Here is a 6,442-nt window from a genome sequence, read left to right as displayed (position 1 = left end):
AGTGATCTAATATTATTCAATAAAAGCATTACAATTTGGTGATCATTTTAATATTTATTTTATAATATGATTTTTTATTACAAAACCTCATGCAGACAATGGTAACTGGTGGTCGTCAAACTGTGGATATGCACAAAATGACTCCATAAGCATACTAAATTATTTAACAATAATGACAACAAGAATATACAAAATTATTTTTTAAAAACACACCAAATGACAGAAAAACGATTGCAAAAACATGCAATATGACTTTTAAAAAAGCACCAAAAATGACAGCAAAACGACATAAAATTATTATTATTTTTTTTAAATGTGTAATGACTCGCAAACACAAAATACACACAATGATTAAAAACACACAAAATGACTTAAAAAACACTGAAAATAACAGAAAAATAGACAAAATGAAAGAAATGTACACATTATAAATGCACAAAAGGACAATTATATACAAAATGACCTAAATAGCACAAAATGCAAACAGGAATACAACACCGTGATTCAAAAGAGAGCGTTCAACAGATCACAGGTGATGCTTTCTGCGCTGCAGGCTAGAGGACAGTAACTCAGAACTCTCTATAAAGCAATATATCGTGTGTTGACCTCACCTTCTGGCCAACCTTTGCAGCTCAACAGTGGCTTCATATCCACATTCCCAGCTTGTCTTCAAACATGTGATCCTGGTCTGATTCCTCTTGTGTTTAGTAAGTGTGTTTGACGAGGACAGACCTTGGATTTGACTTTCTGACCCTTTTTTAACTTTAGGATCTTTTTTTTTTATTTTTTATCTCTGATCTGTTAACCCTGAGGCGACTCAGCAGCTTTTTCCTTTCAGGAATTCTGCGTTTAGGAAACCAGTGATTATCATCTCATTAGTTTATCTGCTTTACCTGCTGGAAAGAACATGTTTTCAAAAGAAGAAACTCATAAAACAAGTGAATAACTTGACAAAACATGACGATACATAGCACCTGACATCCTACATTTACTCAGATGGCCTCTTGTCACTGGATTACGTTAATCTCATTCAGATTATTGTCGGTGTATTTTGAATATAATCCCTGGCTGCTGTTTTGCCCCTCATAGTAGGGCTGGGCGATATATCGAATATACTCGATATATCGCAGCTTGTAGTCTGTGCGGTGTTGAAAATGACCATACCGTTAAACTCGCGGACTTTTTTTTTTTTTTTTTTTTTTAAATGTCATCTTAATGACAACATGCACAAAAGGGCACTATTTGTTTTAAAATATTGTAGTGGCATTATGTACAAAAAGTGCACTTTAATTTTGTGTTTTGAAATGCCATGTGAGTTGCATCCTGCACTAATGTCTTGTTTTGAAATGTCTCTGTGACAGTTTTGCACAGAACGTGCACTTTCTGTTGACAATTTTATGTTTGAGCCACTCACTGTTTAATAAATACAGTTATGTCAACTTTGACTTAGTTGTGATATCCCCTTTTTTGCATGAAAGTTTAAAATTGGCATATATTAATGCAGTATGATCAAGAATGTTTTAATGTAGACATATAGAATCATCATACTGGTGTGATTTTGTGCATCAAAGTGTTAATTCAAGGGTAATGCAAAATATCGAGATATATATCGTGTATCGTGACATGGCCTAAAAATATCGCGGTATTTATAAAAGGCCATATCGCCCAGCCCTACCTCATAGTGTGGACATTTGGGTTCAGCACATCTTAAAGGAGTCCATTGGAGTTAAGATTCTTGCAACACACAAACTGATTCTCACTGGATCTTGGCTGTGTTCTCTGTGACGCCTAAAAACATGTGTGTGTCCAGCAGCCTCTGAAATATGCCTTGCTCAAAGGCACGCACTCCAACTCTCTGCAGTAACATCTATAATCCTGTTGAGGGTGAATTTAAAGAGTTTTAACAAAGCCAAATGGCTTAAATGACCAAAATGTTTGTAATACATGAATAATTGATTTAAATTCCCAGTAAAGTGACATCATTATTATACAACACCATACCAAACGTGCATTCTTGCTGTGCTTTCTTGCAAAAATGTTGCACAAATCTTTCCTTAGTTTAAAGTTCAAAGCCATGAATTTACAATAAATTACAGCACCGGAGGTCCTTTCTTATTGGAAAAAATAAAACAAAAAAAACACATTGTTTCTAGTGCTTATCCAGTAATCCTTCTGAGCTAAACCAGCAGAGCGATGCTACATTGGGGATCTTTAATTCATGTCTTTTGTTTGGAGCCGCTGTGTTTCCTCCTGCTGTACAATCCTCTAATCCTGAATCCTCGCTGTGGGAGAGTGATTCCAGGCTTCCCACTATATTCCTAAGTTTCCAATCCTTCTTTTATCCATAACCAGAAAAGGCCATTGAGCAGGATCCGGACAAACAGAGAGTGGAGGGGATTTAGAAGATGCCCGGAAGGGTGTAATATTAAGGAGCTGTAATGGAGGAGAGTCTGGAGGCATGGGGGTGAAACTAGGGGGCTTGTTCTGGGGTATTGACCCCTGTGTGGCTAATCAAAGCATCCCCGTTCCCTCTTTGTGTCCCTGCAGGACTTTGGTGAGGGGAGGTAAGGCGGAACAGGGACAGCAATCTCACCATAAAAGGAGGATATAAGGAATTCTTTCACCATTTTCTGTAATTTTTATGTTGTTGAAATGTGCTCAAAAGTTCTTTAAACCCCGCCCCCATTGGTCCTTCATCCTGTCTGCATTAAGACTAAATGCAAACAAATGTGTGGACATGTTTCAAAGAGGGGGGTTGGGGGGGTGGGGGTGGATATTGGGGGGGTCTTGCACTTGCTGGAGCTTGTTATTACTACATGTCTCCCGTGCAGTTCAAACGCTCCTCAGCAACATCTACGTGCTTCCAATCAAGTGCAGCCAAGTAATGAAGATGTGCCAAAATAAAACTACTAGAACATCCAATAATCAATACAAATTCTATTTTGGTTTTTTCTTTGCAATCCGGTAACAAAAGTCCACAAACTGGTACCAATTTGCGGCCAAATGTTGGGGACCACTAATGTAAAGTGCGTTCATGTGAAGGGTTGTGTATCCCTTTGAGGACAAAGTGTCACTGAGTTCCTTTGATGACAGTAGTTGATTGATGTTTTACCCACCACTGACTGCGCTGCAAAACAACTTGATCAAATACAGTAGCGACTGTTGGTGCTTTCCCATGGTATGGCTGGTAACCAACGATGACAGGGCTATCTCCAGATAGGAGAACCAGGCCCTCACATCCTGGTGTCATAACAATGACCTGATCCTCAACATCAACAGAACTAAGGAGCTTGTTATCACCTACAAATGCGTCTGAAGATTATGGGAGAACAAAGCTAAGCCTGATCTTAACCTGCACCTTTTCCCACCTCACACTAAACCTTATTACATTAGATTACATCAATGCAACTTACACTTAATGGACAATTATTTACATTTTTGTAACCAACATATTACCTTTATTCTATTTATAAAGTGAATGCCACTGTAAATGTTTGATGCTGTAGAGCTATTTCATCCTACCCCAGGCTATATGTATGTATATGTATATATATATATATATATATATATATATATATATATATATATATATACTGTATATATATATATATATTATTATTAAAATTCGAATGAGCTCAATCACTTCCAAAATGATTGACAGGCCTGTTAACCAATCATAAACTCTATTCAACTATATCAAATGACATATGAGCTACCAAAATTGACACCCCAACTGATTGAAAAGGCCACTATCTGTGTTTTATATTTATTTGCCAAACAATTTGTTAGCAAGGAGACCAAACAGGCGGAGGACAACACAAGAAGACAGGAACTAAAAACAGACGGAAGTGAAACAAAACTTCCAAAAAAAACAACAACCAGGGCTTTAACCAACAACAATCAACCAACATCACTGTAAACAGGAACTAAACGGAAAGCTTCACAAGACAGGTGAACATAATCCTTAAAGTATACACAAAATAAACCCACAGACTGCAGGGTGCATTGTGGGATATGGAAATGATTGCATAGAAGTTTTTTGTTTTTGTCACGGCAAATTTGCGGTTGACCTCATTTGGAGACATGATTTATTGCTCTGGTTGAATGATGGAGTCCAGGCGAGGCATTGATGATTTTATAAAAAAGATTTATTATAAAATTAAATAAAAAAGGAGTAAAAAAGAAGCTTCCATCCTGAAAGAATGAAAGGCAAAAGGCTCGTGGCAGAGCAAAAAGGCAAGACCCACTCTAATTAACAGTTTCACAGCTTAAGCTTTTATACAGATAACAGAAAAGGTTCCACCCTGAGGTGAGGAGAAGGAGGGAGTCAGATGCCCAACAGTGGAAACATTTGAGGATGATGAAGACGTGTATATTATGAGGAAGATTGGGCGCCACTCTTGTCTATCCTTGATATTGTGTGTTCGTGTGTATGGCCTTCAGCAGAGACTCTGTGTTGCACTGAGTACAATACGATCTGTACTGTTTAATCTAACATGATTCAGCAGTTCAAAAGTGCGAAGAGTAATGGAGTCATCATGTATTAAAACATGACAAATTGTACACATGAACACACATTTGACGATATTATGATGAATATAAAAATTGCCATAACATTTTTTTTTAACTAAATCTTAACTCGAAAAAAAATAGTGGCAAGCGAATCAATGTCCTCCTTGTCTGGTGACGAAAGACAATCAATCACAATGACAATGAAGTTCTATTCTTAACACTTTGATCTATGACACCTAGGCTATGTCTTTATATGATTTTTTAAAAATCCTCTCCAGCATTATGAAACAATTCCCAAAAAACATTAAGGTTTTTTAGTTTAGTAGTGACCACATAATGTAAATTGTTGCACAGCAGCAGTCCAGTTGTCGAACCTCCCACCACCACCGGCAGCCAAATCTTTACCATCCTCACTGACATATTCATCTGTTTCCAATGTAGGTGGATTCTAGTAGTGGCTAAATATGGCCTAATGAAAATCCATCATAAGTCACGTGAACTGTCCAACATGTCTGGGCAGAGTGGAAACTGTTGCCTGAAAAGGCAGACGTCAGACTCAAAGAGTAACAGGAAGCGGCAGGTACACTCATGTTTGGGTTTTCGCTGCCTTTGAGTGATGGAGAAATTACTGGAGGGTCACATTTCAGAAAGTTCCATCACAGCCCTCAACTTCTGATCCCTTCACAGCTCGTTGGAGTACATACCCAAGCCTGAAGAAAAACATTAGAAGAGTTTTTGATCAGGGTTTTTTTTTTCTCTCTTCACGGAGAACAAAGGTAGAGGTTAGGCATTCTCACTGTAGATTAATTAATGACACAAGAATTTAAAAAAGACAACACGTGAGGATGTCAAGATGTCTCGTTGGAAGAATTCCCCCGTGGCAGTAAAAAATAAAGATGAGCCAAACTCGGAGCGTCCACGTGAGAGAAGCGGTTAAGACTCTAAGATTGATAGATTTCCAACACAGCACCGCTGATGTGCACTGTAATTTTTCCATGAGCGCATACAGATTTGCAGCGTGTGTGTGAAACAGAATTCGTCCCAGATTTTCTCTCTTCTTCTTCCTCTCTCTTTGCTCTGCTCCTCGCTCTGTGGGCTTTGATGTGGCTCACTCTGTGTTGTGACCGCAGGCCAGAGAGGAACCAGATGCTCTTTGGGCTGGCTTGTGGTCTCAAGGAGTATATATGTATAAATAAAGGAACGAGAGAGAGAGAGAAGATGGGTGATGTGCTGGCGAGGTGGGGGATGCCTTAATGCCACTTGGGTTTACTATAAAGTTGCCCACACCAAAGCAAACAAAGAGCAGTGTCATGTCATGGTGGCAGTCAACAGTCAACAGAAAGCAGAGTTCAGGCACGATTTAATAGATCAAAAAAGCAGGTAGGCCAGTCTGTGGTAAACAGTATTCAGGTTTACACGGTATTGTCAGTACCTGATTCTGCAACCTAAGGCACATTCATATCTGCCCTGTTGAGTCAGGTTGAAATACATTTCTTCTTTGATAGTGCTCATTCTTTGGCCAGATACAGTATAAATGCACCGTCATCCCCTGGTTCAGACTAAAGAAGCAGACTCTGGTGCACTTGACAACTGCAATGTTGGACGTAATAAGTTGAAAAGTATAGCTTTACTGTAACGTCCTTACCAAGAGGTCAAAAGTTTTCGTTACAGTTTTCACAAATCCATTCAAAAAAAATAAAAAATTTAATTTAACGTACATAATATACAAATATTTATTTTTAAGTGCCATAAAACAGTCATTGTACAAAATATGTCTGAAATAATCAAAATGCCCATGTTTTGTGTAGCTTACGGCTGCTCCAATCCTATGTCGTTCACAAAGGTGAGAAATGTAAAAACCTCACAGAACAACGCCATAAAAGTCAGGAGAAGCAGAGTCTGTTAATGCCCGTGTCGGGGGATCTGTCTG

This window comes from Gouania willdenowi, chromosome 17 (genome assembly GCF_900634775.1).
Source record: "Gouania willdenowi chromosome 17, fGouWil2.1, whole genome shotgun sequence".
NCBI lineage: Eukaryota > Metazoa > Chordata > Actinopteri > Blenniiformes > Gobiesocidae > Gouania > Gouania willdenowi.
The sequence above is the reverse complement of the archived record's forward strand: the minus strand, read 5'-3'. Positions refer to the sequence as shown.